General features: G+C 35.4%; 1 protein-coding gene across 4 annotated transcripts in view; it reads right to left on the bottom strand.

The window, feature by feature from the left end:
* LOC129718957 (beta-alanine transporter) overlaps positions 1-3579 on the bottom strand; it is a 29004-nt gene extending 25425 nt beyond the window's left edge. For 2 of the 4 annotated variants that reach the window (XM_055670223.1, XM_055670220.1), the window contains exon 1: positions 3400-3579. The gene's annotated coding sequence lies outside the window, so the exon portion shown is untranslated. Of the gene's footprint in view, positions 1-2979; positions 3193-3342 lie in introns of those variants that run through there. The other 2 variants (XM_055670222.1, XM_055670221.1) reach the window with 2 other exon arrangements.
* Positions 3580-12386: the final 8807 nt, after the last annotated feature.

Raw genomic sequence — 12386 nt, 5'->3', positions numbered from 1 at the left:
TAAAGAAACGTGTTCTGGAGAGAGATTAATCTCACTCATGTTTCTCAGAGATGGCTGAACCGATTTCCACAAAATCAGTGTCATTTGGAAGGTCTAATTACCCCATAATACCCTATTGATTTGTTTTGCAATCGGACTATTACTTTGCCTGTTATGTTTAAAAATGTGAAATCCAGCTATGAAAAGAAATATATTCCGAAGACTACATAAACTCACTCACTTTTCTCAGAGATGGTTGAACCGATTTCTACAAAACTAGTGTCAAATGAAAGGTCTAGCTGCCTCATAACACCCTATTGAATTGTGCTGTAATCGGACTGTAACTTCGTCTGTAATGTATCGAAATGTGAAAATCACGAAACTTCATTATCTCAGAAAGTACACAACCGATTTGAACAATATTGATATCAAATGAACGGGCTAGTTAAAGGTTAATTGATGAATTTTATAGTGATTAAACACGTGGTTCAAAAATTGTGAAAAGAAACATGTTCCGGTGACTTTTCAAATTCACTCGTTTTCCCATAAATGGCTGGACTAAATTCAACAATCTTAGTGTCGAATGAAAAGTTTGGCTTTCCTATAGGTTCCCATTTTATTTGACTATAATCGTATTTTTATTCCAACCGTTATGTATTAAATTGTTAATAAAACAACGAACTTCTATTATCTTAAAGATTACACGACTTGTTTGAACATTACTAGTGTCATACGAACGAGTCATCTCTCAAACTTACAAATAACAAATTTCATAACAATTTCTTTTATTTCGCTATTGAGCATTTACATTACGTCAAATTTCATATTTTATACTTCTATTACAACATCGTTATTTTAGAACCCAAAAAGTGAATACACATTTATTGGCTTGAAGCGTTCATGTAAATCTATTTTTAAAAGTAATAAGTTTGAATGAGAAAGGCTGGGTCTGACCGCTAGGTGGATTAATTTAGGTTTTTTTTTTAAGTTACAGCCTACAGCAAAGTTGTTCAGAAATTCGACCGAAACGCGGCGCTAAGGTGCATGAAGTGAAATTAATAAAAGACCACTATTGCGCTTGCAGTTTTAAACTAAATTCATCTTGGGAATCCACCTACCTAGAAAGTCGCAATATTCAACAACTCAGCGATTAAAATTTCCCAGAAGAAATAATGCTAGTAAAATTGTTCTGTTTTCAATTTGTTTTCATGATTGCTTTACAAATCTTTTTGTTCATTCCAAAGAAGTGCTTTCATTTGAGCAAGATACAACATACAGCATTGGATTTTATTAGTATTAGGCCGATCCAGAAAGACTCTTGAATTTTGTAACCATGTGGATAGCAGCGTCATTCATCGTTCAGCCTTACCCAGAAAGTTGAAATATTTCATGGTTGACATTACCACCACTGCATAACGGTCCAGAAACTGAATGTAGGGGAAAATTTTAATCTAGGGGTCGATAGCAATATTCTAAAGAAAAACTTTTTTCTACAAGTTGTTACATATGATGAAGCGCGTATTTTCATGGTATTTAAAATTAGGGTGACCACAACTTTTGTTGATATTAGACGTCTAACTTTTTATCTTTGAGGATAAAGAGAAAGATTTCTTTACACTGTTGTAGCCCCATTAATTCTAGACAACTTTGAAGATAGAAGTTTCTTTCCTTCTGTAAAAATAATGGATTTTTATTGAAAATTTATAACAATTTTTGTATTAAAATTTTTATTCCAACAATCATTTTGAAATGTAAAAAAGAATAACAACTTTCTAAAAGAATTTTTTTCGTAAATTATTGCTATCGAACTCTAGATCTAATTTTCCCTCTATTTTCAGTTTCAGGACCATTGTGCCCCGGCGGCACTGGCCGGAAATCTCAACTGTGTAAAAACGGTCAAAGTTGCACTATTAAGACAAATATCTTACAACAAATTCTACTTAAACCCCGAAGAAAAACAATTCTCTCTACCGATTTTGCTTCATATCCTTTTCTATCATTTGGCTTTGAAATCTTCATTGCTATTCTTTTTTACTCATTTCGCCTTTATGCGGTTGACATTTTTTTCTCCCGCGGAAAACAAGGTGTCTAGTATCAGCACTTTATTCTTGGAATGTCAAGAAAATATACTATTTCAGAATATGCAAAAAAAGATCGCGTCGAATGTCTGTCTGTCTGTTTGAATGGCACTTTGTGACTATTTCTGGTTCTAGGAAAGAGGCTACTGCACGTTTGACCTGGAATTTGGGGCAGGGATTTTTTTTCGAGAAGACATAACTTTTGAGACGTACCGCTGAACAAATTCGAAAAGTTGATTTCCAGTGGCACTCTAGTATTGACTGAACTATGAAACGGTTTATCAAAAGAGCTCGTGCATTGCACGGTGAGCGGTATCGCTAATGATAGCAGGAAACACTATCTTTTATCTATTTTGCTTCTTGGCATCAACTTTAATAAAAAACTTGCCATCATTGGTAACCATTCACCAGTTATGCATATTCCTCGATATTAATGCTTATTATCGTTATTTCATAATGTTTTCTTTCTAAACAGTTTATGCGCTTCAGGTTTTATAAATGAGAAATAAGACGATGGCGAGAACGATGGATCAAACTAAACAAACTGACATCTACGTCTCTTATTGCGCACGCCAGTGGAAGATAGTAAAAATACGTAGGATAGACAACATTTTGATTAATTTTGAAACACTGTTTTAATTTAATAATTCGAACACCATTTAACTGGAAAACCACCAAAACAATTCGATAGCAAATTATAGCAATTATGACGAAAAAAACAACGAAAAAATGACGATTAGTACGGCATGATGAAGTTATTATTTCCCCTCCTTTATATACTCCTGAGTATTTTTGTAGATTTGTACCAGTCCTACGTTCAAAGCGCGATAATATCACTTTAACTGTCTTTTTTAACGTAATCAGTTCTTTAATTTTGAATTTTTCAAAGCACCTTCACTTATTATTTCAAGCTACCACTAACCAATTTTCCTGGAGCAATATTCGACGGACACTTTATAAGTTATTCCTAAATTAGACAACAACATCGGAGAGTGATTAGGCTAACAAAAGCAGCATATTTCACACTTGTTCTGAATACAATGAAGGTTTCGTCGGTAGAGGCACTTTTATAATCTTCCGCAAACAAGCATCATATGAGTTAGACTGAAATCAGAGTCCATTAATTATAGAACAGAACTTCTGGGTAGTCGAGTGCTCTACACTACATTAAACCGTGATAAGATTCTAACCTCGGGTCCAAATAACAATCACACTGGAAATAACTGGTGATTCAGTGCGATTAACACCATTGAAAAAATGAATGAAAGTTTTAATGTTGACGCACCAGTGAACCCAAATCTAAACAACGGCTCTTTCAAGTGCCGCACCCGCAAGTTCTCACCAGTGAATCGCGCGTTTTGCAACTTTTCCTCTCGCTTCACATCGACGTTACGTCTGCGTTCAGGTTGATGCGATCGTTTACGGCACACCGAAAAAAACGTTAGAACTACCGAAAATCTTTATAAGGAGCCCGCGATCAGCATCCACTCGACACCGACGCCGGACCGTATCTGCCGTTGAACTATCACCGCCTTAGTACCACTATCAGCGGCCAAATTATACATGTGTTTGAAGAAAGCTTACATTATCTTGTTAGGATCCTAGCGGAAGCTGGAGCTGTGAAGCGTGCGAATAATAATCCCCCCTGCGTCAAGCTCAATCAACAGATGAGCGCACACTCGGCCGACGCATATTTTAATTGTAAGCTAATCCTAATCATTTCGTCAAAGGTATGCTGACCGCCTCCGATGCTACGCATCCTCCGGACAACAAACAGACAGTTTAATGGAACGATGCGGCGTGCCGCTAGTCGCTTTGATTTTTGGGAACATGTTACGGCATCTTCACTTCACGCAAATTGTGCTGCGTCATCCGAAAGATGTGCTTCGAGATTAAAGATCCAGGCTGCGCGATAAAGTAGAGGTAGGTACGCTCTTATCAGCTGCGCTGCCTCGGTCGAAAGCAGATCACTGCGGTTGTGCCAACTTGCTGAACTGTCCTAATTGACGATTATTCAATTGAACGGTGCCGCTCGACAGTTTTGCTCGATGCTTAAATATTTCTAGCACCGACTTGGGTTGGGATATGTGTTGAGAGCAAGTCACTTACTAACCGCGAAATGCGATTAAGGTAATAGGAATTAAATTTTGAAATCATTTGCGAAATCTACTATTATTTTTCTCATATTAGAGCAATGCTTACAAGAACAAAATATTCTTTCGTTTACAAGAGTTTCAAGATTTAAATTGGTTCGGCTATCTCCGCATAAATAATGACACAAAATAAAATATTTATTCGAACAAATAATGTTCTCAAGGGGACATCCATGTTTTTTATCAATTTTATTCAGAATTACCCCCATCTCTTACTCTGCCAGTTTTTGTGCTTATCTCGAGGTAACGTATTTTAAAAGTGGCCAAGCAATTTCAGTTTTATTATCCAGGATATCCAAGAAACGCAAAAGCAAATCGAAATGCATTGTCGTGTTGAAATAATGTTCTGTTGAATAATCAGCATTTGTTCTGAGTTGAAATAAAAATTTTAAGGCTTAAGTTGCGTGTGATAAAAACACATCACGTAGTTCTTTCGGCTTTTAAATTTCTACTCAGTCGAGCACTGGGTAGCTGGAATCAGTGCTCACTCAATCGGAAATATGTAAGTTCATGTTATTTGTTTGCAAGATGAATCATAGTGCTCCTTGTTGCATTGCGATTATGAAACTTCGCGGTTGAAATAATGGCCAGCTTTGATATCTGTTTTCTTAAAAGCTGAACTAATTCAAGGAGAACTATCGGTTGACTAACATTATAGGCAGCTAGTTTTTACTGCCTACTGGTATCAAGAGCAATATTATACGTCCGCACATTCAAACAAACAAAAAATCATCAAGAAGCATACTTGCCAGTTTGAGTCACATTGATAAATTACTGGCTAGAGAAATGCGATTATAACTCTCCGACGAATTTTAATTCGCGAAACTTACTTAAAACCAAAATTTTTAATGTTAAAAGCTGAGAAAAAAAAAACAAATCTTGAAAAATTTGGAAACCAGTAAGTGTTAGATGTACAGAACTTCTACCCATGAAAAATATATAGAATCTGTAGTGTAGAATATCTGCAATCCGAGTTACGAAGTAATCTTGAAAAAAAGACTATTTAAGCCATTTCGAGAAAAGCCACACTTCGCCATTTTTGGAATCAAAACTGTACACTCCGGAATTCACAATCCGAGAATTCGCAGCTTGACGTGTAAAACGCTAATAAAATCCAACATCGAGACAACACAAAAACTTTTAAAAAATAAATCAAAAGAACTGAGAGCTTATAATATCCAGATGAAAACAGCAAAATTTCAAATTAAAAACTTAAACAATCAAAGCCAAACATATTTCGTATAAATGATCAAACATATTTCGTATGACAATTATGTAAGGCTTTTTTACGGTCAATTCACAAGAGATTATGGACTCAGACCTAGAGAAATCAAGCTTCGAGCTTTCTAACGAACATGGCCTCCAAGACCACCCATGCGGAGTAGATGCTGCACCGATCCGGATGTCCAGTTCGTCAAGTCTGTTGTCAATACCACTCCTTGGCTTCAACACTTTCTAGTGCATTTGCTTACAGGAAAAATCAGGGCACGAACTTTTTAACAGGGGTGAACCAAATTTCAGTACGACGACTCCGACACTGTCATACCAAACCGACCTTTTCTTTGAAAAAAAAAATCTAAGCGAACTACTGGAACTTCTGCTAAGTTCGCGGAGCGAAATACGAAGCATGGTGGAAACTAAGGGAAATCTCGTGCTTGAAAATAGACATAAATCATCTTACATATCTAATTTATTTCCGTTCCCGACATGTGTTTCTTAAGATCTCCTGCTAACGTCCACAAGTGGCGTGAATGTATTACACTAAAGTCACTTTTTACGCGGGGGATACGTGCCGCGTAAAAAGAAACCGTGTAAAAAACCGCGTAAATCCCGCAATCTGAGTAAAGAAATTTCGGATCCACGTAAGAAAAGAAATACCCCGCAAAAATAGCCGCGTAAAAATAACGAACCTTAGTGTATATTCTTATAAACGTTATTGATCCGGCTTTCAACGGAAGGTGTGGTTTTGTGGATTTATGGGTGGAAAAAAAAATCAGCAGAACAAAAAAAAGAAAATGTGGAAAAATGTGGTCGGCATCTTTACTCTAAGGAGTCCTGGGCAGGGTCCACATTTTTTTCTAATTTTAGGTAGCTCTAAAGGTGGAAATAAAAAGATAAAGAAAAAAATAGAAAAATAGAGAAAAATAGAGAAAAAAACAATATTCTCAACTTTGCTGGACGGCACCTTTTTACCTTCGGGAGTTCCCAAGCGGGGTTCTTGTTTATTTTCTGAGGAGTTTTCCTGCAATCACCAAGCGATGTGAACGCATTGAAAATTTTTGGTCCCTCAAAGAAATACCTAAAAACAAAAATATTGTCACCCTATTTTAAAACTGGGCATCCTACTAGGGAACTAAAAAATACGAGTCTATTTCTTGGCTAGGGACCAATTTTGCTTTTTCGAGCGCAAATGAAGCACCTTAAAAAATATTTGTCTTGAAGTCTTCTACCATATCTCCGGAACGCCTTGACCGATATTCACCAAAATTGACATGCATGTTCTTTACATATTAGAAGTACTCAAAGCGGGAGAGGGGATTAATTCCGAATAAGTCCATGTATAATTTCCGCTCTTTATACAAAAAATAGTCGCCTCTACCAAAATTCGACCGTGATATAGTCACAAATGATCTTAAGCGACTTGTTTTGATCATAACAAAGCAAAAGAAATACCTAAAGTATTGAAAAAAAAATGATGAAAATATTTCTGTCCATTTGCTTGCATGAAAATATCCCATAGTGCGGTTGCGCCCCAAAATGGCGGTGTTTCGGGAATAATGTCGTAAAAAAGAGGAATAGATTTCTTTATCACCTTTTAATGGAGGATGCCCCTGGACCGTAGAGTTCTGGAAGCAAGAATAAAAGGCCATTCGAGAACCTTTTCGAAGAAAATTCGTTTTCTCGCCTAGTTACGGCCAGGTTACATTTTTCGTCTTGAACCTAACTTTTATTTAATTGTACGTTTATCAGTTTTATCTTTTTTTTTTTTTTTGTTTCCTTGTTTTACAGAATCAAGGTGTTTCTGTCGAACCTTTCAAATTCCTAAGCACTAAACTGCTGTCGAACTCATATCAGTCCCATATGAATTTATCGTCAATTTGGAGTTATGACCAACAGCGCAAAAATCGTCAATGCTTTTTAAAATAAATGTGAAAAATAATATAATTTGTTCTGCAAAATTCTCAAAAATATGAGGTCAGTTTATTCTATCTAAAAGTAATCGCTTACCAGTCCCTTAATGAATATTTTAAAAAATAACGTTTGTATTCAAAGTGGGAACATTTTTTTCCGCAACATTTTATTCTTCCTCGTTAATGTTAAGTAAAACTACACGAAAAAGAAATTAGAGTGATCAATTATAGCCACCGAGACAATCTTTAACGGAGATATCGGCTTACGCGTAACAACTAAGGGTACGATCTAACGAGGGTATTTTGCATGAGATTAAACAATATTTTCACACTTTCAAAGCAAAACAAACAAGTTTGAAAATTTTGAACAACAACAAACTGATTCAGTCACAATGGCCATTAAAACAGAAACTAATAAGCGATTATTTGACACGCTGTAATGCAAAACACTCACATATCAGTCTTACTAACTAATTTATTCCACCGTAATTGTTAAGAAATGACTTTTTATGGAACAAAAGTAACAGGAACCTTAAAATCCATCAATCTGAGAAAAGACATATCAATATTTCAAGCGAATCGTATTTTATCGAATTGAACATTTCACTACTTCTTTCACTTTTTTCACTGTGTTCGATGATTTTGCAGATGGGACTGATATGCGTTTCACGGTGGTTATAACATCTTTGAAACCACTTGACTATAACAATTTTATAATATTTTTAATACTTATTACTACACTTTGACTCAGGACAATTCCACTAATTCACACCCAGCGTATTATAGACTGTTCCGAAAATTATAAATACATCTTCTTTCTTGAATAAAACAAAAAATACAGGATTTTTCGAGTCATTTTATTCTGAAATATAGATAATAAGTGTTTTCTTTCCAGTTTCAATTCAAGTTGGGATTATTTTTCGTAGGATACGCGAGTTCTCTAACTTTTCTCTCAACACTACTCATAAGCTTTTGCACAGTGTATTCTCCGAACATTTTTACCACTTTAAGCCAATCTTTTTTAAATTTTTCAACATTGTCCGCTGGTTTGACATATTTCCTCAGCTTTGCCTTGGTCAAAGCCAAAAAAGTTTCAATAGGGCGAATTTCAGGGCAGTTTGGAGGATTCATCTCTTTTGGGACACATGTGACATTATTTGTTTTATACCTCCCTAGTGCATCCTTAGAGTAATGGCAGGAAGCAAGATCGGGCCAAAAGATTGGAGGATTGTTATGCTGCTTAACCATGGGTAACAACCTTTTCTGCAAACACTCTTTCACGTAAATTTTACCATTCATTGTGTCATTCGTAATGAATGGACGAGATATTTTCCCACATTCACAAATGGCCTGCCAAACCATTACCTTCTTGCCGAATTTTTCGGTGTAAATTGCTTTCACTGGTCCAGGGACATCCTTTCCCTTCGTGATGTATAAAATTGCGGTCCTGGCAGAGTCTTATAGTCCAGTTTTATGTAGGTTTCGTCATCCATGATTACACACCACATTTTTTTGGTCAGAAGTTTGTCATAAAGCTTCCGAGCTCTCGGTTTCACAGATTCAGCTTGTTTTGGATTTCGTTTTGGCTGTTTCTGCTTCCGACGGGTCTGCAGACCCATTCTTCCCTTGGCACGCATAACGTTACTCGCCGAGGTTCCAAGTTTTCTCGCCACATCTCGTACTGATACTGAAGGATGCCGCTTGTAGTATTCCTTAACCTTTTTGTCCATTGTTGGATCAACAGGCCCTGGTTTTCTACCACGTCTTGGAGCATCAGTAAATGTGCACTCTTCACAGTACTTCCGTAATGCGGTTTGAACTGCTCCGACACTTATACCTTCTTCTCTGGCTAATTTTCTTCTAGAAAGACCACTCACGGTGCCCCATTTGTGCACAATTCGCTTTCTTTGCTCGGGAGAAAGGCCACACATTTTCAAAATTTCGCACTAAATGTTAGAAAAAATGACAGCATCTGTTTCTTCAGGATGTAAACAACAGGACGCAGCCAACGTTTGGTTGAATACTGCACGTTATTTAAAATGACGGTTGATCGTAAGTGTATTTATAATTGACGGAACGGTCTATAAGAGCCAGTTCGCGAGAGCCGAGCCGCAACCACCTTTCTGAGGGACGCTGTTTTGATGTTCTCCGATTGAGCTGAAATTTTCAGCGTTTGTTTGTCTATTCAAGGTAGGCAATTTTGCAAAATTTCAATTTTTTGCATTGAGGTTAAGTAAGGTAAAACGGCCCTTGAAAATGATATGTCCAAAAATGTCCTATTACTGAAAAGTGCAATAACTCCTGCTAGACTTGATGGATTTCTCTGAAAATTTGTGGATTTATTGTACACTTAGAGTACTTCAAAGCGCATGGTCACAATATAGGGCAAAGAGGTAACATGACGAAAAAACTACATTGTTCTTTTAAGAATTGTCAATTTTCAGGGTCATCCTACTCTTCTGAACATCGCTAGAAAAAATATATGAATATAACGTTTTGTAGAGTAACTCCAGAGCTTTAATGTAATGTATAAGCCAAGTGTGCCAAATGGGGTAAAACGGCCCTAGAAAGTTTTTCTCAAAAAACCGTCAAAATCACTAAAATTACTATATTTTCTGCTAGACTTAATAGATTTTGCTGAAAATTTGGGTTATCAATCTACCTTACTAGAACTACCTACTTTACCAGAAGATACGCCATTTGGGGTAAAACGTTCCTTGAAGAATTTTTTTTTCGAAAAATGCCGTCAAAATCTTGAATGTTTCGAAAAAATAAGCTATAATAAGCTATAACTTTGTGAAGAAAAGTCCTGGAGATGTGTGACCTCCAACGAAAACGTGTATTTTGTATGCCCAAATGCTTCTTTAGAACAACGTTTTCTTGTAAAATGTAACTAACAAAAGTTAAGTACAAAAAACTAACTTTTAGGTAAGTTTTACAGAAAACTTTCTGTAACTCTGTACCTAATGAAGATAGGATTTTTCTTTGTTTAGCAAAGTTTCATATTTTTGTACGTTCTAAAACTTTGCCGAATAAGTCATTCTTCTATCTCTTACAACAAAAAAAGTTAGCATTTTCGATATATGAAAACCTACTGTAACATATTCTCGCCGTACTCTAATATGGGTGGATTGGGACAAATGGAACCTACAAGAGTACTTCAGCTTAACTTCAAGGAAAAGTATTGACATCACGATTCCACTTGTCCCTTTTTAACCTATACGTTCTTGAAGTTATCGAGAAAATAAGCTAAAATATGACATAACATTGTAAGGAAAAGCCCTGGAGATTTATGGTCTTTGGCAAAAATGTGTGTTTTGTGTGCCTTAACAATTCTTCCGAACAATACTTTCGTGCACAATGCAACCAACAAAAGTTAAGTACAAAAAACTAACTTTTAAGTAAATTCCATATAATGTACTTCATAACTTTGTACCGAAAAAAGGTAGGATTTTCATTTGTTCAACAAAGTTTCATATTTTTGAACCTTCTACAACTTTTTTGAATAAACCATTCCTCTATCTCTTGACACAAGAATGTTAATTTTTTTATTTTTAGTATAGTAAATTTTTCAAATTTTTCGATAATTTTCGATTATGCGGGTCATTCATACAAACAATTGTTCTGAAAACACCATTAAGCTAGGATGAAGCTGTAAGGCGCTATGGAATTAAGTTCTACTTTTTACCTTATTGGACCATTGTGCTCTGGTCTGGCTCTCGCACAAATAATTCATATTAAAACTTTGACCCAAGAACTGAAAAAAGAGAACGAAAACAGTCCGATAAGCCGAGAGAAGCAGCGCAAATTTTTTCATTTGCAAATTAGCTTGTGTCCTGAACTAGACAAGTCCACATACATTTATTTTTTTATTTAAAAGCACGTTGCAGTAGGGTGACTCAAAAAATCGATGTTGAAAAAGTCAAGGTGCTCAGCCCCAAATTTGCACTTTTTTCAATTCTGTTCGATTCCTTAATTTCGTGGGGTTGTTTTTGAATGTTTTGCATGGTTCAATTCAGCATTACATTCAGTTATTTGACTCCCAAAGCCCATTAAACATCACAGAAAAATTATTTTTTTCCATAATTTTTAGATAAATTCCTTCAAACCAGAAATAAAAAAAAAATTTGATCAACAACTGAAATTTTTACTGCAAAGCGAGATTAAGGATAAAAATTTACATGAAAAAAGATGCTTGATATCTTATCGGGAGGCTGAGACATTAGCATTTTTGTTGCTCGTAATATGTAAGAGATAAAAACAATGATGTCTGCGGTAAAGTTTCTTGTGTTAAGATAACTTAAAACTTTGTCGAAGACACCTTGCGTCTATTTTGTTCTGATTAAAAAGTAAATTTTTCATCTCACACATTGATTGATTGATCCCCCATCTTTATATATTAAAAGATGCATTTTTGAATACCCTGAATCTTCTCCGAACATACCTAATGGCTATTATCAACATCACTATCCAATTAATCGCACAGAAACGGCAAAATAAAACACTGTGCAATGGAGATATTGAGCTTTAGTGGCATTTTTGTTAAAATGCATAGTATTCCATCACATGTAAAAACGCCAATATCTCAGCCCCGATAAGATATCAAGGATCTTTTTTCATGTAAATTTTCGTCTTGCAGTTAAAATTTCAGTTCTTGATCAAAAAAAATTTATATGTGTTTTGAAAGGTTGTATCTAATAATTATGAGAAAAATTATTTTTTGTAATGTTCAATGAGCTCTGTGAATCAAATATTTGAATGCGATGCTGAACTAAACCATGCAAAATATTCAAAAACAATCCCACAAAAATACAAAAATATATGAAAAAATATAGGAATTTAATAGGTTTGAATTAAGTGCAAAAGAGTGGTTTTGTAGCTTAGAAAAGTTTTTTTTTCATAAATCACGTTTGGGAAACCTGAAAACATTTTTTTTTAGAAAGTCGAAATGTTCTACAAAAATGCTATAAATAACATTATGTCCAACTTGTGAAAAATTTTTTTTTTCGGTAAAAATCATCTGCAGCAGGTACCTACAACATTTA

This window comes from Wyeomyia smithii, chromosome 1 (assembly GCF_029784165.1).
Source record: "Wyeomyia smithii strain HCP4-BCI-WySm-NY-G18 chromosome 1, ASM2978416v1, whole genome shotgun sequence".
Taxonomy (NCBI): Eukaryota; Metazoa; Arthropoda; class Insecta; order Diptera; family Culicidae; genus Wyeomyia; species Wyeomyia smithii.
This window is presented reverse-complemented; position numbering and strand designations above follow the sequence as displayed.